The sequence below is a fragment of the Agelaius phoeniceus genome, chromosome 25 (genome assembly GCF_051311805.1).
Source record: "Agelaius phoeniceus isolate bAgePho1 chromosome 25, bAgePho1.hap1, whole genome shotgun sequence".
NCBI classification, from domain to species: Eukaryota; Metazoa; Chordata; class Aves; order Passeriformes; family Icteridae; genus Agelaius; species Agelaius phoeniceus.
The window spans coordinates 941,932-966,596 of record NC_135289.1 but is presented as its reverse complement, the minus strand read 5'-3'; the positions used below and the strand labels follow the sequence as shown (position 1 = coordinate 966,596).

The window sequence follows — 24,665 nt, the reverse complement described above, 5'->3', positions numbered from 1 at the left end:
TTCAGAAGAGGAATTTCACCTTGCAGGGAGATGGGGCACCCTGGGCAGGGGTTTAATGAGGGCAAACAGGGTCCCCTGGAAGTGCCCCATGAATGCCAGGCTGGGAAATCCCAGCAGAGTGGCCTGGCAGTGCCCACAGAGGTGCCAGGATCAGAAACTCTTCATTAGGAGGGCGTTAATTAAATGTGAGAGCTGCAGCTCTTCCCACCCCAGGGAATCCCACAGGCTGCAGAACATCCCCAGAGGTTTTATCTTCCTGGGCAGAAATGGGATTTCTTGGAAGGATTCTCCTTCCTGAGGAGATCCCTGGGCAGGATTTCTGGGTGGGCCTGGGGAGCAGGCAGGGAATTCATGGTCTGGAACAAACCTGGCCTGGGTGGAGCAGCAGAGCTTGGGGCATTTTAATGCCCACCTCCATTCCTGCAGGGGTAAAACAGCTTGATTTTCAGGGGGGCTAAAAATCCAGGGGATTTCAGCTCCCTAAATTTATTTTCTCCAGCAAGATGAGGAAAGATGAGCAGTCCTGGGAAAACAGTGGCTTGAAATCCTCCAGCGTTGCTTTTAATTTGGATTTAAACCACTCGTGCTGTCTCCAAACTTGCAGAAATAAAACAGAGCTGAAACGGCAGCAAAACCATCCCTGATGTTTCCTAACAAACCACAGAATAAGTGGATTTGGCCTCAGCCATTTCTAGAAACCCTGCACTTCCTAGACAAGCTCTGCCACAAAAAAAAAAGAGGAAAAATCAATACATATTAGATTAGCTGCATTTCAATTTGGATTCGGCGTTTCAGACCTGGCCAGGTTTAGGCAGATTAAAGCCCCAGAGTTGGATCCCTCCTGAGCTGAAGGGTCATGGAGCTGAGCCGTGGGAAGTCCATGGATCCATGGGAAGGGCTGGAGCTTGTGGTGCTTCCAGGGCTCCAGCTGGAGGCTGAGGGATGTTGGAAACCAAAGTTTCAACACTCAGAATTCAAAGACAATCTCTCCTGAGCAGCTCAGTTTCCATTTTGGCTCTGAAATGGGAGTTTACACTGTCAGGATTGCAGCATGTTGGGTCTGAGCCTTGACTGCCTCAGCTTTCAAGGAGCTTTTAGTGCTGGGTGATCTCTGGATGGGGGGGCTTGGAGCTGCTCCTGCAACTGAATCCCACAGAGTCACCCCAGCCCTGCAGAGCTGGGGCAGGGATGGAAGGAAAAGGGGCGATGGTGCAGAGAACTTTGATGGAAAATCCTTTCCTTGGGATTGTTCCTCCTGAGAAGCTGAGAGGCCTCAGGAACAAAATGTAACCAATGGTTCTCTGCTGCTGTGGGATGCAACAGGTGCATCTGGGATTGGGCTCATGTGGTTGTTTCTAATTAATGGCCAATCACAGCCCAGCTGACTCGGACGGAGAGCTGAGCCACAAACCTTTGTTATCATTCCTTCCTGTTCTATTCTTAGCCAGCTTTCTGATGAAATCCTTTCTTCTATTCTTTTAGTATAGTTTTAATGTAATATACATCATAAAATAATAAATCAGCCTTGTGAACCTTGGAGTCAGATCCTCATCTCTCCCCTCATCCAAGAACCCCTGTGAGCACGGGCACACACCTGGAACCTGCTCCTGGCTCTCCCTGCAGGATCTCTGAAACCTTTCAATGAAACCAGAGAGCTCAGCTGCTGCTCCAGGCCTGGGCTCCCAGCCCTGCTCCTGAGCTCTCCCCATGCCCTGGCAGCAGCAGTGGGCACACTGTAATTAATGAGCACCGTGCCATTCTGCAGTGGGCACAGTGTAATTAATGAGCACAGTGCCATTCTGCAGTGGGCACACTGTAATTAATGAGCAAAGGCTCATTCTGCAGTGGGCACAGTGTAATTAATGAGCACAGTGCCATTCTGCAGTGGGCACACTGTAATTAATGAGCAAAGGCTCGTTCTGCAGTGGGCACACTGTAATTAATGAGCACAGTGCCATTCTGCAGTGGGCACACTGTAATTAATGAGCACAGTGCCATTCTGCAGTGGGCACACTGTAATTAATGAGCAAAGGCTCATTCTGCAGTGGGCACAGTGTAATTAATGAGCACAGTGCCATTCTGCAGTGGGCACACTGTAATTAATGAGCAAAGGCTCGTTCTGCAGTGGGCACACTGTAATTAATGAGCACAGTGCCATTCTGCAGTGGGCACACTGTAATTAATGAGCACGGTGCCATTCTGCAGTGGGCACAGTGTAATTAATGAGCACGGTGCCATTCTGCAGTGGGCACAGTGTAATTAATGAGCACGGTGCCATTCTGCAGTGGGCACACTGTAATTAATGAGCACGGTGCCATTCTGCAGTGGGCACACTGTAATTAATGAGCACGGTGCCATTCTGCAGTGGGCACAGTGTAATTAATGAGCACGGTGCCATTCTGCAGTGGGCACACTGTAATTAATGAGCAAAGGCTCATTCTGCAGTGGGCACACTGTAATTAATGAGCAAAGGCTCGTTCTGCAGTGGGCACAGTGTAATTAATGAGCACAGTGCCATTCTGCAGTGGGCACAGTGTAATTAATGAGCAAAGGCTCATTCTGCAGTGGGCACAGTGTAATTAATGAGCAAAGGCTCATTCTGCAGTGGGCACACTGTAATTAATGAGCAAAGGCTCATTCTGCAGTGGGCACACTGTAATTAATGAGCAAAGGCTCATTCTGCAGTGGGCACACTGTAATTAATGAGCACAGTGCCATTCTGCAGTGGGCACAGTGTAATTAATGAGCACAGTGCCATTCTGCAGTGGGCACACTGTAATTAATGAGCACGGTGCCATTCTGCAGTGGGCACACTGTAATTAATGAGCAAAGGCTCATTCTGCAGTGGGCACAGTGTAATTAATGAGCACGGTGCCATTCTGCAGTGGGCACAGTGTAATTAATGAGCACAGTGCCATTCTGCAGTGGGCACACTGTAATTAATGAGCAAAGGCTCATTCTGCAGTGGGCACACTGTAATTAATGAGCACAGTGCCATTCTGCAGTGGGCACAGTGTAATTAATGAGCACAGTGCCATTCTGCAGTGGGCACAGTGTAATTAATGAGCACAGTGCCATTCTGCAGTGGGCACACTGTAATTAATGAGCACAGTGCCATTCTGCAGTGGGCACACTGTAATTAATGAGCACAGTGCCATTCTGCAGTGGGCACAGTGTAATTAATGAGCACAGTGCCATTCTGCAGTGGGCACAGTGTAATTAATGAGCACAGTGCCATTCTGCAGTGGGCACACTGTAATTAATGAGCACGGTGCCATGCTGGTGTCCCTGTGCCAGGCTGGCCAGGCAGGGGCTGTGCCCGTCTGTCACTGCCAGCAGGGCCCTTCCCTGCACAGCTCTGCACTCCCAGCAGGGCTTGGGATGAGCAAAAACAGCCCCAAAATTCCCTCAGAGCCTTCCCTGCAATTCCTCTCCATTAGAAGAAGGGAAAGGCAGAAATGGCCTCCCCACCCTGCTCTGCAAAGGAGGTTTTACCCTGGTTTTCCCCTTTTGTTTTCCCCTGTTTATTCCCTTTTGTTTTTCCCCTGTTTATTCCCTTTTTTCCCTGTTTATTCCCTTTTGCATCTGCAGAGGAAGGAGTTTGGTTCAGGCCCGGCCTCCCCTTGCAGATGCACTGAAATAAAATGAAATCCATGAACTGAAATCCATCCAGAGCCGTGCAGGCTGTGCACGGGGGTGAAGTCCATCAGCTGTGAGCAGCTGCTTTGTAGTCTTGATTGGAAATTGTTTTCATGAGACAGAGAAGGTGTTAGGAGAGTAAAAAAGGATCATTCAGTGAGTTAGAAAATTACTCCAACTTCCAGACCATGTCAAACTAAATAAAACCCAAACAAACTCTGGCAAAGGAATGAATAATTTACAGCAGCAGAGAGAGCAGCCCTGGGGCTCTGTGCTCGTGGTCTCTGTCCTGGGGCTGCTGCTGGAGCCTCTCTGAGCTCCTCAGAGCCTCCTGCAGCCACAGCAGCCCCTAAAATCCGGGTTCTGCCCTGGTTTTAGCCCTGCTGGGAAGCAGCAGCTCCAAGGAAGCCCCGGTCCAAGCCCCCCAGTCCTGGATTTCTGCACCTTTTGCTCCTCACTGGGCTGGGTTACCAGGGAAAGCTCCACACCTCATCCCTTGCCAGCTCTCTCCCCGTGTTTGAGGGATGCTGAGGAGGAGGAAAAGCTGAGATAAGGAGCTAGAAATGATAATCAGGAAAAACAACATACGGGAGAGACGAAGCGAGGAGATAGAGAAAACACAGGGAAGGGTGATTCCTATTTCCTTACACAAAGGAACATGAAAAATAACCAGGAGCAGGATATATCTGAGGGAAAAAAGCCAAATATGAAGCTTGTTGAGTTCAGCAGAGAGATCCTTCTTTGCCTAAGCAGCTTTGAGGCAGACATGGAGATAAAGGAGAGAAAGCAGAACCTGAGCTGGGATAAAAACAGGCACCAGATGCCAGATTTCTTCTGGTGGCTGCCAGGGTGATGGGTCAGTGGTGATGGATTGCAGAGGAGGAGCCAAGAGTGATGACAGAGGGCTCCTGGCCCGGGGCCAGCGGCTCTCAAGGATTTGGCTGAGTTTAAACTCCCACCATGGGTGCAGGGGCTGGGGTAACTTGTCTCTGCCAGGCTGTTTATCAGGACAAAAATCCCTGAATGGAAAAACACAATCTCTATTACGTGCCTGTGTGTAGCATTAATAATCTGTCAGAGCAGATGACAACAGTCCTGATTAGAAAAATGGAGAGGAGGAAGGGCTGGGGGGAGATTGATTCAGCTCTGCTGGCCCGAAATTCCCATGGTTTGCTCAGCATTCAGCCAACAGCAAGGAAAGGTTCCCCGGGAGGTGAATTCAAGTGGGAGCTGGCTGAAGGTTCGTGTCCTTCCTGGTTAGAGACTGGAAACAGCATTAGTGCACAGAAATATCCATCAGAGCCCCACAGAAATCAAGGTGGAGGCTCCTCCAAAGCCAGCAGGAGCTGATCCCTGCAGGGAGCACCTGGGCAGGGCCCCAGGAAGGTGTGGAGCAGCAGGAGGATGGAGAAAGCTGCCAGGAATTGCCCAGAGCTGGGATGGGGCTGGGGATGATGTGTGGAGTGGAGGCAAACATAAAGGCCCAAGCAAACAGGCAGCTAAAATTAAATGTGCACCTCTAACGAACTCCCCATTAGCACAGAGCCATAAGAACATCAGTTTGTGTCACCAGAGCAGTAAAACAAACCATCTCTGTTCCTTTATTTACGTTCTGCAGGAACACAAAGCTGCCTCAAAAGCTTTTAACCTCCCCAGTAAAACAGCCACCCATTTCTGACCAGCTCATGCAAATAATTCCAGCCCTGAATTTCCCCACAGAAGGGAAAAAAACCACCCACCCTCCTATTTTAAGCATCTCATTTTGCAAATAGATTGTTTATTTCAATAAAAACAAGGGAGGAAGCAAAGAGTAAAGATTAGAATGGACATTTAAATGAAGCTATAACTATTTGGCAGCCAATCTGTCCATAATAATAAGATGAGGATGTGCAGCCCCAGGAGTGGAGCACTCGCAGTTGCTGAGATTGGGAGCCCTCGTGCTCCAGGTTATGAAATGATGGAGGTCAGGAAGCAATTTTCTTGCAGACATTGCTGACAGGCAGCTGGAGACATGCAGGAAGTTTTCCACATTTTTGAAACATCAGTTCTAAGTCACTGTCAGGAGGGAGAGCCCACACAAGGTGGATGTGGATTTTTCTGTCTGGGTTTCAGAAGAAGAACCAGATCCTGCTGCTCTCACTGGGACAAAAGCCCTGCCAGGGACAGAAGCTGCTGGGAAAAGGGGCAGGGACAGCAGCAGTGACATCAGCAGTGATGTCATCCAGGATGGGCAGTGACATCATCAATGACAGCACCCAGGTAAATGGGCAGTGACATCAGCAGTGACATCTCTTAAGTGGATGGATGGTGACATCAGCAGTGATGTCATCCAGGATGGACAGTGACCTCACCCGTGACATCACCCAGGTGACATCAGCAGTGATGTCACCCAGAGGGATGGACAGTGACCTCAGCAGTGACCTCACCAGTGACGTCACCCAGGATGGATGGGCAGTGACCTCAGCAGTGACCTCACCAGTGACATCACCCAGGTGACATCATCAGTGACGGCATCCAGGATGGACAGTGACCTCAGCGGTGACATCAGCAGTGACATCACCCAGGTGACGTCAGCAGTGACATCACCCAGACACATGGACAGTGATCTCACCAGTGACCTCACCAGTGACATCCCCAGGTGACATCAGCAGTGACGTCACCCAGATGGATGGACAGTGACCTCAGCAGTGACCTCAGCAGTGACATCACCCAGGTGACATCCCCAGGTGCAAGGACAGCAGCAGCCCCAGTGGGGCACTCTCAGCTCTGTCCCAGCAGAGGAAGGACATTTCTCCTCCACGCCATGCTCCTGCTCCTCCTGGGCTCCTCCATCCCAGCTCCCCCAGGGCTGTGCCCAGCCCAGAGCTCCTCCAGGAGTTCCCACTCCCATCTTGTCCTGGGCAAACCCAGCCCAGGCAGGTGGGGAGAGGGGCCGGGGGCTGCAGGGCTGAGGGATGGGTGTGGGGGATGCGCCTTTGTGTCCCTGTGAGGGAAGGAAGAATGGTTCATAAAAATAAATCTCTCTTCAAAGTGAAGTGAGTCACTCACAGCAGCCTCTCGAAGATGCCAAACAGCTCATGGAGCAAAACAAAGAGGAGATCTCCCCGTCTCACCAGCAAGGCTGAACGCACTCCCCGAGCTCTGAGAGCCACTTATGATCTACGCCGGTAAAAATCAATTGTGTCTCATTGATTCTCCAGATTAGGAAACAGCAGAAAAAGTTTGGTCAAAGCTGGGGAATGGTTTTATCTTCAGGTGTGAAGCTGGAACCCTGGCAGCCTCCAATGCTGCCAGGCAGAGTGCTCAGGAGAAGGGTGAGCGTGGGTTTCAGGGGCAGAGCTGAATATTTCACATGGAGCTATCAAAGGTTATCAGACTTTGGGCTCACACCACGAAATTCCTGTCAGGTAAACCCCAAAGTCAAAGCCAAGGTCATTTCTGAGAACAAGATGGCAGAATTTCACCCAGCTGAGGAGAAAGAGGGCGAAAAGGAGATTTTGGGCAGTTTTGGTTTGCATTGATGGTATTTTAGCACTTTGAAGCCTGACTCATAATTGGTGCCAGATGCTCTCAATGCTCACAGGAAAAGGCAGCCTTTGTTCCAGAAATTAATATTCCATAGAATATTCCAGCCAGAGGCTGTGGGAGGGAGCAGGGGGGGTTCCCTGGGCTCACCTGGGTGACAAAGGTGACACCAGCACCTCAGGGGGCTCCTGGGAATCACCTGGTGCCCAGAAATGGAAGAGGCTCCCGAGACCTTGGGGACACAGGGACCATCCCTGGGGACACGGGGACCATCCTTGGGGACACAGGGGACACGGGGACCATCCTTGGGGACACAGGAAGCGTCCCTAGGGATGTGGGATGTGAGGACAGGGCGAGCCAGGTGCCACCAGGGTGGTGGCTCTGTGCCCTTGGCACAGCTGGGGAGAGAGGAGCCGTGGCTGGGGTGCTTGGGGTGGGATGGAAGAGCTGTGTTTGGGGTTTTTGGGGTGTTTGGGGTGGGAAGAGCTGTGTTTGGGCTGTTTGGGGTGGGATGAGCTGTGTTTGGGCTGTTTGGGGTGTTTGGGGTGGGATGAGCTGTGTTTGGGGTTTTTGGGGTGTTTGGGGTGGGATGAGCTGTGTTTGGGGTGTTTGGGCTGTTTGTGGTGGGATCGAAGAGCTGTGTTTGGGGTGTTTGAGGTGGGATGGAGGAGCTGTGTTTGGGCTGTTTGGGCTGGGATAAGCTGTGTTTGGGCTGTTTGGGGTGGGATGGAAGAGCTGTGTTTGGGGTGTTTGAGGTGTTGGGGTGTTTGGGCTGTTTGGGGTGTTTGGGGTGGGATGAGCTGTGTTTGGGGTGTTTGAGGTGGGATGGAGGAGCTGTGTTTGGGGTGTTTGGGGTGTTTGGGGTGGGATGAGCTGTGTTTGGGGTGTTTGGGCTGTTTGGGGTGTTTGGGGTGGGATGAGCTGTGTTTGGGGTGTTTGAGGTGTTTGGGGTGTTTGGGGTGGGATGGAAGAGCTGTGTTTGGGGTGTTTGAGGTGTTGGGGTGTTTGGGGTGTTTGGGCTGTTTGGGCTGGGATGCACAGGGCAGTGAAAGCCCAGAGCCCAGACCCTGCTCGGTGCCATCCCCCGGCAGTCGGGGCTGCCTCCTGTCAGGCACCCCACAGAAACTGTGAATATTGCAGGGCTGCAGAGCGGGCTGGGAATGGAAATAACCTGCCGAGGGTGTTTCCATGTTTGTGCCTTTCGCTGCTGCTCGAAGCAGCCGGCTCTATTTGCATAACAAATTGGACATTTGTCACGTTCCATCTCTGCATACCGAGTGCTGCTGGAGCAGGGTTTGATGTTATCTTGGCCACATCAGCCCTGCGAGGAGGCAGAGCCGGTGCTGGAACAGACACCGGGCTCTGAACTCAGCTCCCGGCACTGGGGAAAGGGTTCCGTGGAAAATGAAGCACACGGAACCAAAATAATACTATGAACAAATAATAAAAATAATAAATATTAAATATTTTAAATAGAATAAATACAAATATATAAAATATTATATATAAATGCATATATATATATAAATATACTATTACTATTACTACTACTACTAATTTTCTGAATCAAATGGGGCATCTCCCATAAAAATCTGAATTTTGGTGCCTGAGCCTTCCAGAAAGGTTTTCACACGAGCCTGCTCTGAATTCCTGCAGCTTGCATGTTCTTTTCAAACATCACTATTTTAAATAATATTTCCTTCCAATGTTTTTCTTGCCCTGATCAAAATACTGTAGGGTCTGAACATGCCTTTTAAGTTAAATGAAGGAGCTGCTATCAAATGTCCCCCACACAGGTCTGAGTTCAAATAAAACCCTTCTGAATGTGCCTGCCTCGGGAGCAGGAGCCATCCACACTGGCAGATAATGCAGGAGATATTTTTCCCTCTCCCTTTCATTTATTTGGCTGCTCCACATTTCAGCCTTCAAGTTGATTAACATCACCTGCTGAAGTTAATTAAAGTATATGGGATGTAATAAGACTAATATGTTTGAGTTCTATCAATCACAGAATCTGGTGAGTCAATATTTGAAATTAATATATCACAGAGGGGAAAATCCTCGACATGGAGCTGAAATTAAAGGAGGAGGAGGAGGAGGAGGAGGGAGTGCAGAGCTCAGGGGGAGAACAATTTGGGGATAAAATGGGGAGAACATTTTGGGGATAAAACAAGGGGAGAACATTTTGGGGATGAAACAAGGGGAGAACATTTTGGGGATAGAACAAGGGGAGAACATTTTGAGGGTAAAACAGGGGGAGAACAATTTGGGGATAGAACAGGGGGAGAACATTTTGGGGATAAAATGGGGAGAACATTTTGGGGATAAAACGGGGAGAACATTTTGGGGATGAAACAAGGGGAGAACATTTCGGGGATAAAACAGGTGGAGAATATTTCAGGGATAAAACCAGAGCTGCACATGCCCTGTCCCACACCCTGAGGGACAGGGACCATGCTCAGGCTCAGCCCAAATCCTCCTGGTGTGGTTTTAGGGTGCCATGGACTGGTCAGGAAGCTGCAGTCAAGGCTGTAACTCAGAGCCAGGGGCCTCTGGTGGGTTTAACCCTTTGAAATCCCCTGCCAGGTGATATTTCCCAGGAAACATTCCCTTAGGGAATGCCCTTAGGGCTTCCCCTGCCCTGCCCAGTGCTGCTTCCCAGGGGACAAGGGAAAAGTCCCAGAGAGCTCTGCCCTGGTGATGGCAAAGCCTGCAAGGGAAATCTGGGTCCCACAGAGCCCAACCACAGCCCCAGAGTGAGCTGGGGAGAGCCTGGGGCAGGGAGGGGGAGTGGGAGCCCAGGGAAAGGGGAAAGGGAGCCCAGGGAATGGGTAAAGGGGAGCACAGGGAAAAGGGAAAGGGGAGTGGGAGGGAAAGGGAGTGGGAGCCCAGGGATGGGGAAAGGGGAGCCCAGGAAAAGGGGAAAGAGGAGTGGGAACCCAGGGATGGGGAAAGGGGAGCACAGGGAAAAGGGAAAGGGGAATGGGAGGGAAAGGGAGTGGGAGCCCAGGGATGGCAAAGGGGAGCCCAGGGATGGGGCAAGGGAAGCAGCAGCCCAGGGAAAGCTGTCCTGGCTCAGGATCCAGCCCAGATTCCCTCCCCCAGCACAGGAGTTTGCTCTCCAAAGGCACAGCTGGGAGAGGCTCCTGGGCTGGCACAAGAAGCATCCAGAGGAGGGAAAGGATGGATGGGGAGGGCCTGGAGGAGCTGGGGACCTTCAGAGGGGGCTTGGGGAGCACCTGGAGCAGAGCTGTGCTCAGGCTGGCTCCGTTACAGGCCCCTTCCTGCATAAAATATTGAAATACGATTTTATCAGCCACTCAAATCAGCAGCTACAAGATGCAGCATGGCGGGGCCAGGGTGCATTAATATTTATTGGCCTTGATTTGTTTAAGGAAATCCACCCAGCTTTGGGTAGGCAATTTCTGTGGAATCAAACTGTGAAAGGCATTAATCACTGTCAATGATGTGTGTAGGGTACACAGAAAATAAAGGAAATCCAGGCTGGATAAACACACGCTGTGGCATGAGGCAGGAGCAGGTGGTTGGGTTTGGGATCCAGGGAATCCCAGAATTCCAGCGTGGCTTGGGCTGGGAAGGCACCTGAGCCCCAGAACCCACCCAGCATCCCAGGGACCCTCCCTCCCTGTCACTGAGATATTTGATGGAAATCCTTCACCAGGATTTTTCTCCTGAGAAGCCTCAGAAAAGCAATGGAAACAATAATGATCTGATTGCTTGGAATGTGCTCTGGGGGCTGCTCACCAACAGGAGCATCTTTGATTGGTTCCATGTGGATTGTTGTTAATTAATGACCAATCCCACTCCAGCTGTGTCGGACTCTCTGGTCAGTCATGGGTTATCATTATCATTCTTGTCCAGCCTTCTGATGTCTCCTTTCTCTTTCTTTAGTATAGTTTTAGTATATGATATAATATAATTTCATATATAATATAATATGATATATATAATATGATATATAATATAATATAATATAATATAATATAATATAATATAATATAATATAATATAATATAATATAATATAATATATAATTCCATATAATATAATTTCATATAATATAATATGATGTATATAATATGATATGATATATTTAATATGATATTATATATATAATAGAATATAACATAATATAACATTATATAACATTATATAATATATAATTCCATATAATATAATTTCATATAATATAATATATTTTCTCTGGTCTGTCATGGGTTTTTATTATCATTCTTTTCTAGCCTTCTGATGTCTCCTTTCTCTTTCTGTATATAGTTTTAGAATATAGTATAATGTTATTTAATGTAGTATAATGTTATGATGGAATGACATAATATAATATAATATAATATAATATAATATAATATAATATAATATAATATAATATAATATAATATAATATAATATAATACAATACAATATAATATGAATCAGCCTTCTGAGAACTTGGAGTCAATCCTCATCTCCTGCCCCATCCTGGGGCCCCTCAAACGCCACCCCAATTGGTGCCCACCAGCACCTCCCCTCTGGCAGGGATGTCCCAGTTGTGAGCCCTGGGGACACTCGGGGCTGTCCCCGTGCCCCTCTGGGACCAGGATCCCCCTCTGGGGCTCATCTGGAGCCTTCCCCAGGAGCATTTTTGGGAGCAGCCTGCCTGCAATGCAGCTCCTGCAATGGCCAACCAGGCTGTGGCCACGAGGAGGCTGAATGGGCGCTGCAATGTGGCATTTGTGGTTTCCATGGCAATTTCCTCAGAGGTTAAGGGGAAATTAGAGACACTTTCATTCTCCCCTCAACATCTTTTTATTGGGCTTTAAATGAGAGTGCTATTAAGAAAGAGAAAGGTTTCAGGATGTGTGTGTTCACAGGGGAGCTAAGCTTTAAACAGAAAAAGTGTTAATAAAGCAATTTTAGAATTTAATCTGAGAGTTTATTTTCTCCTTTGCTGCCTTTCCTCTCCTGGGGATAGATCTCCTTCTTGCCCTGCTAAGGATTGAGGAGGAAACCTTTTGCATGTTTGGAAGCAGCATGAGGCAGTCAGGAGCGAGAGGAGTTTGGCAATGCAGGGTGAGGGAAATGAGGCTGCCGAGCCCTTGGTGTGAGCAGGGCCTCAGCCAGACCATGAGCGCTGAGGGACACCCACCCTGCACCCAGGAGGTTCCAGGAGAAGCAATTTGCACTCTCAGCTCCTCTGCTGGAGCTTCCCAAGGCACGGGATGAGCTGGAAATGGAAACCCCAGTGGTGGTTTCCAATGGGGTTTCCATTTTCCAGTGGTGGGAAAGGCTCTTCCTGCTCAGGCTGGGGCTGAGCCCGGGAGGAAGCTCTGGAAACCCCATCAGGACCCTGCTGAGGCTGGGATTTCTGCTCAGCCCAGGCCCTGCTAAACCCAGGCTAAACCCAGGCTTGCTTCAGGGGCTGAGCCCAGCCTGGAACCCCTTCAGGAGCTGTGGGACCCAGCCCTGGCAGGTGCCTCCTGTTCCTGACTTGTGAAATTCTGATTTTTCCTCACCCCTGCCTGGCTGGAATCAGGTTGGGGCTCCCAGGGATGAGGAGGAGGAGGAGGAGGGAGGAAATTCTGATTTTTCCTCACCCCTGCCTGGCTGGGATCAGGTTGGGGCTCCCAGGGATGAGGGGAAAGGAGCAGATTCTGATTTTTCCTCACCCCCAGCCTGGGGCTCCCAGGGATAAGGAGGAGGAGGGAGGAGATTCTGATTTTTCCTCGCCCCTGCCTGGCTGGGGCTCAGGTGCCTTCCCAGCCCAAGCCACGCTGGAATTCTGGGATTCCCTGGATCCCAAACCCAACCACCTGCTCCTGCCCATCCCATTCCTGCATTTTATCGTGTTCTGTGCAAATTCACAGCTCCCAAAGCTCACCTGGTCCTTGGAAAGGGCACCCCTGCCTTCCTTGAGCCTCATTAAGGATTGTTAATTGGATGGCAAGGTAAGGAAAGGAATGGCAAGGTAAGGAGTGCAGGAATTCAGCAAACCCACACGGAAAAGCCTCTGCTGAAACCTGCTCCAGAGCAAAGCTGCTGGGGAGACCTTGGAAATTCATTTGTGGAGATCAGGTGAGCCCTGAGTGTGTTCCAAGGCTTCAAAATGACTCTCATTAACTCCTTAAACGAGGAAGAGTTCCTGCAGTTTCAATATCGTGCCCAGAGGAGCAGTAAGAAGTGAGATTTAAGGGCACCTGAATCAAATCTGACTTTCATTTCAACTTGCATATGATCAGGGAGGCAGCAGCGCTCTGCGCCTCGGGATGAGGGGGCTGGGAAGACAACCCCGAGCCCCCAGAAATCCCCATCAAAACCTCTGTGCTGGGGAGGGTAAAATCCATCTGCCTGCACCGAGGTGCCAGAAAATCCTGGTATTGACCAAAAAAAGCCATTGCAGGGTGCCAGGGTCAGTGTGGGTCAGGGCACCTGCACCCCATGGAGGGATCTGGGGGAGATTTGCTCTGGAAACGTGGGGTGAGGGGTGAGGGATGAGGTTTGGGCTGCTGAACACCCCAGCCACAGCCTGAGTGCTGGAATTTAAGGCTGGAAGAGCCCCCTGGGGTCATCCCAGCCCAGCAGCACCACGGGGTTTCCCCTCTAAACCCCATCCAGGGGGTTCCTGGGGTGCAAAGCGGTGCTGATGGAGCCCAGGGAGCTTTGCTGGGTGGGTTTGCAGCTCCAGGGCTGAGGAGCGGGCTGGGCAGGGATTCCTGGAGGAGTTTTGCTCCAAATCCTTGCACCAAGCCAGGGCAGCATTTCCTGCTCTGGAATCCCAAATCCTTGCACCAATCCAGGGCTGCATTTCCTGCTCTGAAATCCCAAATCCTTGCACCAATCCAGGGCAGCATTTCCTGCTCTGGAATCCCAAATCCCTGCACCAAGCCAGGGCAGCATTTCCTGCTCTGGAATCCCAAATCCTTGCACCAATCCAGGGCAGCATTTCCTGCTCTGAAATCCCAAATCCCTGCACCAAGCCAGGGCAGCATTTCCTGCTCTGAAATCCCAAATCCTTGCACCAAGCCAGGGCTGCATTTCCTGCTCTGAAATCCCAAATCCCTGCACCAAGCCAGGGCAGTGTTTCCTGCTCTGAAATCCCAAATCCCTGCACCAAGCCAGGGCTGCATTTCCTGCTCTGGAATCCCAAATCCTTGCACCAATCCAGGGCAGTGTTTCCTGCTGCTCAAGGCAAAAGGAGAGCTCTGCTCCCTCCACCAGCTTGCTCGTTTTGGTTTTTTTTCAGTTATACAAAACTATCTTTTTCTGCAATGTGAAGGAAAAGCCATATCCCTCCAGCTGTTGAGTTAAGCAGAGTCTTATTCAAATTATGTAGGGGGAAAAAAATGTCATAACATAATGAGAATCAAATGTTGGCTCCGGGTGCCTTCATATTCCAGGGCTTTAAAAACAACAATAGCAACAAAACACTTCAATCTTTTATCTGCCAGTGGAAAATGGCCATTTAAATAAACATTAACTAAGCTGGGGAACTTTGATGTTGCTGGTAGCAATTGGTTTCTGACAGAGATGATAGTTAAAGTCTTATTCTTTTTAATGGGCAGCGTTTTTAGAGGCAGATTAGCTGAATTCCAGCCCGTAACTGCTCCTTTCCTGGAGCTGCTTCCCCTGGGGAATGGAGCTGGGCAGGGCAGGGAAGGGGTTTGGGCTGGCAGAGATTGAGACAAGGAGCCAAAGCACCCCCTGTCCATGCCCAGGCGTGCAGGAACCCATCCCAACCCGGGGCTGTTTGAATTTGGGAAGTGAAATTTAGAGAAATCCCTCGTGGAAGGTCCAACCAAGGGCTGGTGTGCAGGAATCCATCCCAAAGCTGGGGCCGTTGGGTTTTGGGAAGTGCAACGTAAGAAAGGCTTTCCCAGGTTTGGAATAGCTCAGGAAAGCCTTTCGAGGTTTGGGATGGCTGAGCAAAGGGCCCAGGAAAGCTTTTCCAGATTTGGGATGTCTGGAAAGCCTTTCCAGGATTTGGGATGGCTGAGGAAAGGCTTTCCCAGGTTTGGGATGTCTGGAAAGCCTTTCCAGTTTTGGGATGGCTGAGCAAAGCCTTTCCCAGGGTTTGGGATGGCTGGAAAGCCTTTCCCAGGTTTGGAATGGCTCAGGAAAGCCTTTCGAGGTTTGGGATGGCTGGAAAGGCTTTCCCAGATTTGGGATGGCTGAGCAAAGGGTTCAGGAAAGCCTTTCCAGGTTGGGGATGACTGAGTAAAGCCTTTCCCAGGTTTGGAATGGCTGAGCAAAGCCTTTTCCAGGGTTTGGGATGGCTGGAAAGCCTCTCCGGGTTGGGGATGCCTCAGGAAAGCCTTTCCAGGTTGGGGATGCCTCAGGAAAGCCTTTCCAGGTTAGGAATGCCTCAGGAAAGCCTTTCCAGGTTAGGAATGCCTCAGGAAAGCTTTTCCAGGCTGGGGATGCCTCAGGAAAGCCTTTCCAGGTTAGGAATGCCTCAGGAAAGCCTTTCCAGGCTGGGGATGCCTCAGGAAAGCCTTTCCAGGTTAGGAATGCCTCAGGAAAGCCTTTCCAGGCTGGGGATGGCTCAGGAAAGCCTTTCCAGGTTAGGAATGCCTCAGGAAAGCCTTTCCAGGCTGGGGATGGCTCAGCAAACAGCCCGGGGCTCAGGGTGGCTCTGCCCAAGGAGCCCGCAGGAGCTCGGGAATCCCGAAGGAAGGAACGGGGAAGGAGCAGGGGAAGAACAAAAGGCGCCTTTGATGTGCTCACCCGCGATGCTCAGCACGAAATGCAAATGTGCCCTCGTGCTGGAGAACACTTCTCAATATTAAGGCATACACGGAGCAGAAGAAAGGAGGAAGAACAAAATACGGCACTTAACAAGAGGGGGATTCAGCCTGTTGGCAAGCGCGCCGAGCCGGGTTCATGAAAAATTCCTCACCCCATTGTTTTGTGGGGTTTCTTGTGCATAAATCGTGTTTATTATATTATTATATATTAAAATTATATTGTATTATATTATATTATGTTGTATTGTATTATATTATATTATGTTGTATTGTATTATATTATATTATATTATATTATATTATATTATATTATATTATATTATATTATATTATATTATATTATATTATATTATGTTATATTATATTTTTATTATGTCATATTATGTTATATTATATATATTATATTATATTATATTATATTATATTATATTATATTATATTATATTATATTTTTATTATATTATATTATATTTTTATTATATATCATATTGATGCCATGGGAGGCTCGTGCCACGTGGGAAAGTGGGAAAGTCCTCTTAACACTGCATTACTGAGCACCTGAAAGGAGAGAATGAAAAGTTTCTCAAGTGGCCACCAGACCTGGAAAAGCAAATCACTGAGGCCAACGAAAATGAGATTCAATTGAGCCTCTGAAAGGCAGTGTGTCTATTGACCTCCCTCACACCAAGCGCTTTCTTCACGTTCCTGTTCTGAAAAAAGGGGGGAAGTCTCTCCAGGAGAATGCAGGCTGCTCAGCAGATAGCTGGAGGCTGAGGTGGATTTGAATTTTGATCAAAGTTTCTCTCATTTGCCATGCTTTCCTGTGTCTGCACTCCCAGTCTGCCTCTTTTGCTTAAAATAATGCTTCCCATGCAGGGAGCAGGGGCTGCCATCCATAATGAGCAAACCTGGGCTCCTGGAAATGCCTTTCTGTGCAGTCTGGGGGTTCTTCTCCAGGATCAAGGCTGGAAAAGGAGCATCAGGAGCCCTCTGTGTGCCCCTGCCCACGGGGGCTGCTCAGGGTGGGCACCTGGCACTGCCCCCTGCTCCTCCACGAGCAAGGAAAATGTGCTATGAAACACAAGTAATGAACGACACCATTATGAAAGTTTCTTTTTAGGTGAGCAGAGAGGGGGAATTGTGGGAATCCACAGAATCAGAGGGTTTGGGGAAAGCTGCAAGATGCAGGCCCCAGAGACAGCAGAACTGTGAGCAGAGCCATGCAGCAGCCATGAGATTGGTCAGCAGAGAAATGATTTAAACTGTAGAAAAGCAAAGGCAAACAGAACAATGGTCTGTGTATTAACACTTGTCTGAATAGCTCTCTAAGCTACAGGAAAGTTTATCTAGCAAGATATTAGGAAGTTAAAGCTTAATAATGGAGCTCTGTGTGTTGTGTTTTAAGGCTCACAAGCAGGTATTGTATTCAAAATAAGCAAACATTGTTTAACCAAAGTACAGGTGCTTATGGTGATTGGATAGAACTACTGTCAATATAGAATATATACTATACAGATATAAACACTGTCAATGTGCTTTTGCTTTGTGGGATTAGTCAAAAAACTTTAATAGTGAGTTGTAACATTGAGTTCTGTGTCTGCTGCCTGGGATGTGAGCTGCTGGCACCTTCCCATTGTCATAACCACGGAATGAGGCTGATGCTGGAAAATCAAACAGCTCCAGGCAGTTCCACAGCAGCCCCGTCCCGTTTGTGGTCTGTAAATAACCCCTGGCCGGCAATAAAAATGTTAATTTCCAGCAAATTGCAGCATTTCCTCACTCCCTGAGCTGGGACAATGTCACCTGCAGTCCTTTCCTCCTGTTTGTGTGGCACAGAAGATGCAAAGGAGGAGCGTGGCAGAGGCACCACCTGGCAGGGGCCCTCCCCAGTGCCCGTCCCCAGGGATTGGCATTTCTGCCTTGGCAAAGCTGCAGGTCCTTGGTTTGCTTTGAGGATTGTCCAACATGGGCCAGGCTGGGATGGAATTGTTTTATAAAGAACCTTCCTCGTGCCTTCCTCACACCTGGGACACAGGGGGGTGACTTTGCTGGGCCAGCCAGGGCAATATTCAATATTAAGTAATAAATAAGAAATATCAAATGAAGGAAACATGCTCTCCTTGGCTGCTCTGACAGATGTTTCCTTGGAACAACTTCTTCCCTCATGGATTTGTTTCCAGGGGAAGGTCAGGGCACTGCACTGCTCCCTGCATTATCTCCTCCCCAGGTCCCTGTCCCTGCAGCAATCCCACCTTCAGCACTTTCCTGCCTGGCTCTGGCACTCCCAAACCCAGCAGAGACTTCTGGGCACTTTAATTAATGAGATAACAAAAGGGAAAACACCCAAAGAGTGAACCCCGGAGTTGAAGACTTTATCTGCTCTTTGCAGCTGCATCTTCTCCCTCCTTTTTTTCTTTTTTTTTTTTCTCTTTTTTTGGGAGCTGCCTTCCCAGCCCATCAATAGTGTTTCTCATTAAATTAAATCGTTTATTGACCGGAGAGCGCCGGGCCCCGCTCACAGCACCTTCCCCTGCCAGCAGCCACAGGTCACTGCTCAGGAAATCAGCTGCTCACGGACCCTGGGCTCGGGGAATCGCTCTGTGTACCCTCTTTATTTGTTTTTAATTTGGAGCACTGCTAATTCTGTCGCTTCCAATCCCCGTGAGGGCCGCGGGCTGTGGGGCAGAGCCAGCCCCGTTTTCCTCCTCCTCTGGGGTCTTTGTCAGAGCCTCTGCCAGGAGGGGAGGCCCAGTTCCCAGTTCCCAGTTCCCAGTTCCCAGTTCCCAGTTCCCAGTTCCCAGCTCCCAGCTCCCAGTTCCCAGTTTTTAGCTCCCAGTTCCCAGCTCCCAGTTCCCAGTTCCCAGCTCCCAGTTCCCAGTTCCCAGCTCCCAGCTCCCAGTTCCCAGTTCCCAGCTCCCAGTTCCCAGCTCCCAGCTCCCAGTTCCCAGTTCCCAGTTCCCAGTTCCCAGTTCCCAGCTCCCAGTTCCCAGCTCCCAGTTCCCAGTTCCCAGCTCCCAGTTCCCAGTTTTTAGCTCCCAGTTCCCAGCTCCCTGGGTCTGTGTGTGGTTCCCTGGCTGCACCAAGGGGCCGTGCAGAACACGTCTGCTTGCAGAGTCACACGCACACGTTTCTCCTCCACAATATTTTGGGAAGCTCCTCAGACGTGTTAGCAAAGCTGTCACTTGCACAAACTTCCCTGCAACCAGAGTGTGAGGTTTTTTTCAGAGCTATTAATGGAGGGCTCGGGTGGAACCAGCTTGGCAGAGAGGAGCAGAAACAAACATCCGTGGACTCCAGAAAGGAACCAAAGGGGTGCTCGAGGGAGGTCACTGAGGGGTTAAAGGTGTTCACACCAGGTGTTCACCTGCTCCACACAGGGGTTCACACTGCCCCAAAGCTGGGGCTGTGCCCAGAGCTTTGGGCACCAAGCAGCTGCCATCACTCCCAGCCCATCCTGCTCCCTGCAGCCCCAGGGATGACAATGGCACCACCAGGGTGGAATTTTCTGTCTTGGGCAGGGGAGGAAGGTGCTGAAGGGCAGGAGGAGCAGGGATGGCACTGGGCAATTTCCTTGGGCATGACTTTGTATGTGCTGAACTGGCAAGGAACACAACAGGAGGAGATTTCAGCTGTTAATGAGGGTCTGGAGTGTGCCAGGAGCACTCCTGCCTAAAACTCAGGCTTCTCTGGGGATGTTGGATCAGCACAGGCTGAGACTGGGCCATTTAAATCCACAAACATCTCTCAGCCCAGGATTCCCCCAGAAGAGAGAAACCTTTGCTATTCTCTGTTCTTGCTCTGCTTTGCCTGCCCCAACTGAGAGCTTCTTCATTGTCAGTACTTGTAGGTTTTTAGGTTTTTAATGTCAATCAGCAGCAAATTCCAGCTTTTTATTGACCCAGGAAGAAAAGCTGCCTGCTGGACTGACCCAGGTTGCAGCTTGAGCAGCAGGAGAGGACCAGGCTCTGCCTCAGCTCAGGGCTACCCTGGGCTGCTCCTTCTCCTCCCTCCCCGCCCCAGCTGGGAAGTGACTGGTGGAATATCCACAATAAACCATCCCCAGCTCAGCCAAACTGTCCTGAGGAGGAGAACAAACCCCAGCTAGGAATGACTGGTGGAATATCCACAATAAACCATCCCCAGCCCAGCCCCTCTCCTGATGGAGAACAAACCCCAGCTGGGAATGACTGGTGGAATATCCACGATAAACCATCCCCAGCTCAGCCAAACTGTCCTGAGGAGGAGAACAAACCCCAGCTGGGAATGACTGGTGGAATATCCACAATAAACCATCCCCAACCCAGCCCCTCCCCTGGCAGAGAGCAAACCCCAGCTAGGAATGACTGGTGGAATATCCACGATAAACCATCCCCAGCTCAGCCAAACTGTCCTGAGGAGGAAGTGCATGAATAAAACCCATGATCCGCACACCAACAGGAAAAGGCTGAATTCTTCAAATAAATGGCTCCCAACAAATAATTTGAGCGGCTCTCATGAGCGGCTTAGGCCCTCGAGCATGAAGATTATCAGCCCCATGTAATTTTCTCCTGGCTGATGTAGCTGCAAAGACCATTCATATTCATATAAATGTCTAATGTCTAATCCTCTAATCTAATCCTTTTTTTTTTTTTTTCCTCCTGCTCATGCTAAAGCTTCCCAGCCCGGGCTCCGAAGCCCTCTGAGCAATGGAATTATTGATAAATTACTGCAGAGAGGAGGAGCACAGCACAGGCACCAAACCCACCAAGCTCTGCCTCCTCTGCAAGAGTTGGAATTTCTCTGTTGGGTGAGTTTGAAGGACAATTGCAGGTGTTTTCCCTCCCTGGCCCAGTGCTGGAGAGAGGTGATTTCTCCTCCACTTGGGCTTGCAGAGAGCTTGAGGAAAGGTCTCACTTTGTCACAAGTCAATCAATCAAGCTCAGTTTGTGCAAAATAAAAATACAAACCGAAAAAAGAAAAACACGAAACAAAAATATAAACATAAAACGAGTAAATATAAATATATATGAACCAAAAATATAAACATAAAACAAATACAAATATTAAAAAATCCTCCAGAAAATCACAGATTGGTCTGGGTTGGGAGGGCCCTCAAAGCTCACCCATGCCACACCTTCCACTGTCCCAGGGTGCTCCAGCCTGGCCTTGGACACTCCCAGGGATGGGAGCAGGTTCAGAAGCAGCCAAAGCCCAGCTGCCAAGCCCAGCCTCATTTCTGCCTCTGCCCTGCCCTGCGAGCAGCCCCACATTTATTTATGGGCGTTCCTTCTGTGCTCACTCAGGGGGAAAGGTTCGTACCACGGGCAGGAATTGTAAATCCAGGCACAGTCTGAGCATTTCTATAATAAAAATGATCATCCTGGAGCTGGTTTTCATTTGGAATTAGGCTGAGGCTCATCAATGCATTATCTCACTTAGACCAACAAATAAGCATCAGACAGGAGCCCCTTTCATGGCGGGCTTGGACCAGAGCTGAAATCCTGCCCTAGAGCAGCAGGCTCAGCATCCCATTTATTGCTCCCCAAGGCCAGCCAGTTCTCCATTAACTTTTACCTCCAACTAATAGCACACTCAGAAGCAATTTTGTGGGTGACTCTGAGACTTTAGGCTGCTCTGGGGTTTTTTCCCCTTATAAATTATCTTTTTGCTCGATGATATGGAATTATTTAGATGACAACTCCCATTAAAAGAACCTGTGCTCTTACAGGCAAAGCCTTTTCTTCCCAGACAACACTGCTATAAAATTGTTCTAAATCTAGTGAATGCATGGAACAGAGTTTTGCCACGATTAAAAAGGAAGGGAGACTTTTCCATTTGAATATTTCCCTTTTTGATAGCTCAAACACACATTTCCAAGTCAATAAGTTTTCAGCTTTGTTGTCAGATGAAGCTGGTTTGTATTATAATTCTCCCCGTTGCTTTTCACAGATACTGAACGTTTTGTAAATGGAATTTATTCGTAAAATGTCACTTTCTGCCCCTGATGTTGGACAGAAAGAGCTGCAGGGACAGAGGCAGGGACAGAAAATGGCCCAAAGGATAAAACCCCTGGAGGGGATGGAGCCTCCAGCAGCTCCTGCCCTGCAGGCACCTGGGGCAGGAGAGAGGGTGGATTTATGGATGGACATCCCAGAAGTGTCACAGACACATTTATGGAAAATCCTTGCCTTGGGATTGTTCCTCCTGAGAAGCTGAGAGGCCTCAGGAATGAAATGTAACCAATGGTTCTCTGCTGCTGTGGAATGCAACAGGTGCAGCTGGGATTGGGCTCATGTGGATGTTTCTAATTAATGGCCAATCACAGCCCAGCTGGCTCGGACTCTCTGGTCAGTCACAAGATTCCTTTTCCTTTTCCTTTTCCTTTTCCTTTTCCTTTTCCTTTTCCTTTTCCTTTTCCTTTTCCTTTTCCTTTTCCTTTTCCTTTTCCTTTCCCTTTCCCTTTTCCTTTCCCTTTCCCTTTTCCTTTTCCTTTTCCTTTTCCCTTCCTTTTCCTTTCCCGCCTTCTGATGAAATCCTTTCTTCCATTCTTTTAGTATGGTTTTAATATGGAATTTTCTTTTAATATAATATATATCATAAAATAATAAATCAGCCTTCTGAACCACGGAGTCAAGATCCTCATCTCCTCCCTCATCCTGGGAGCCCTGCAAGCACCACCACACAGAAGCTCTTCAGACCGCTCACAGATCTCTCTGGTGCTTTCTCAGGCACTTTTAAGCATCTTTCCAACTGTGCTCCAAGCCCTGACCTTTGGCTGTGCACGGAAATAAATAGGCACACACAGAACAACAGACTGTATGGAAAATAGAAATGTTGACATTAATAAATCATTAAAGGGTTTTGATGCCCAACAGCAAGCGCAGACCTTTCATCCCTCATTTCTAGCTCTGCATCTGGTAACTAACCTTGTGAAAACAAGAAGAAATTACTGATATTATTTTAGTGTTCTGTAGATCAAGTTGCTGTGAGGACTGAGCTAATATTTTGAGAGGTGAGGGTGGGGTTTGGTGTGGTTTTCTCCATGCTCTGAATCCTTTGCTGGTGGGACATCAAAAGACCAGGGTGAAACCAGGGAAGGAAGGAGTCTGAAATGTGGGCAGCAGAAGGAAATAATTGAGCAGAGCAGTGCCCAGTTTGGCTTTGCAGAGGGAGAGTTATGGGCTGCAGTTATTCTGCTTTTTGTGTGGCGCTTGGCTTTCAAATGCAGATCCTGGGAATCCATCTCAGCGTTATTTGTTTGCTTGTTTCCCTCTCCCTGCATGTGAGAGGACATCGATAGAGTTTAACTGCAAAAATCCATCCACCCCCCCGTGCACCTCCTGCACATCCATCCACCCTCTGCACTCCTTTATTCACCTACAGCCTCGCAAGGAAACATCATAAAAAAAAGCCATATACAGCCACTTGTGTTTTAAAGAAACAGCAAAAGCAGGAGCCACAAACCTTACCCTGATTTACATCCCTGGCAGAGCAGCACTCCCCATCCCAGCCACCTGCACAGCAAGTTTATAAAGCCACTGCCAGGCCTGCCAGTGCAGCTGAGAGGGCCACGAGGGCTCCCATAAACAATATTTTATTGATCAGAATAGGCAGAAACTCCTGTTATTTACACACAGACTTTTGCACAGCGTTTATCGATGTCCCTGAGGCTCGGAGGAGATGGAGAGAGAGACCTGGGAACTGGAACCCACCCAGCTGGGAGAGCAGCCCTGGGGAACAGCCCTGCAGAGCCCACAGAGCCTGCTCTGGGGAGCTCTGCTCTCATCCTCCACCTTCCTTTCCGCTTCCAACAATTCTTTATTTATTCACTGGAACCTGTTCCACCTGCACCTTGATCAGCATCCAGGATCTCCCCCTGCAGCACCAGGACTCACTGCACCCCGTTCCCCTGGAGCTCTGAGCACAGCCAGGAGCAGAGGGGCAGGTGGAGGAGGGCACTGGTGGCACTGGAGTGGCCTTTGGTGCCTGTGTTTTCATTGCCACCCTTTTCCCTTTTCCCTGGCTCCAAACTCCCTCCCCATGGCTCTGATCTCCTGCCCAGCAGCCCTGGGAAGGCTTCAAAGGATGCCAGGTCTGGGCAGAGCACAGAAAGGCTCTGCCAGGCTTGGATGCTCTGCTGAGGCTCAGCTGAGCCTGGCCCAGGCTCTGAGCTGGGCTCTGGGAGCTCATTTACATGGGTGGATCAGAGCTGGCAATTCCTCCAGCACCAGACATCCCCATGGCCTTGCACCTCCTCTGGGGCCGGAGGGAAGCAGAGGAGAAGGATCCTCCAGGGCACAGAAATGTGGAAAATAAGCAAAGAACTGCATGCATTTACCCTGAGCCCTGCAGCAGCAGGAGCATCGCAGTTCCCCCCTGCTCCAGGAATTTTGCTGTTCCCTCCTGCAGCAGGAATTTTGCTGTTTGTTCCCTCCTGCAGCAGGAATTTTGCTGTTTCCACGGCCACCACAAAGCTCCTTTTTAAACCAAACCCAAAATGTGATGTGCCATTAATGCACTGTTAAAAACACCCAGTCGGATTTGATGCTTTTTGACCCAACGCTTCATCACTAACGAGGTGAGGAAGGATTTTCCTGCCACGGGGGAAGGATTTGATTTTTGTGACGCTGCTGCAGCGCTGCTCCTCCTGCAAAGGTGCAGAACAGCCCTGGGGAGGGCTCTGGGGGTCTCTGCCTGCCCAGGACCCCATCCCAGCCCCTTTGGAGCCCTCAAAGGTGATGCTTGGAGCTGTCACGGGGAGCA

At 49.3% G+C, this 24,665-nt stretch overlaps 1 long non-coding RNA gene across 3 annotated transcripts in view; it reads right to left on the bottom strand.

The window, feature by feature from the left end:
- The window catches only part of LOC143695702 (uncharacterized), a 38,432-nt gene extending 13,970 nt beyond the window's left edge, over positions 1 to 24,462 (bottom strand). For all 3 annotated transcript variants that reach the window (XR_013185203.1, XR_013185201.1, XR_013185202.1), the window contains exon 1: positions 24,241 to 24,462. This is a non-coding gene — a long non-coding RNA (uncharacterized LOC143695702). The remainder of the gene's footprint in view (positions 1 to 24,240) is intronic.
- Positions 24,463 to 24,665: the final 203 nt, after the last annotated feature.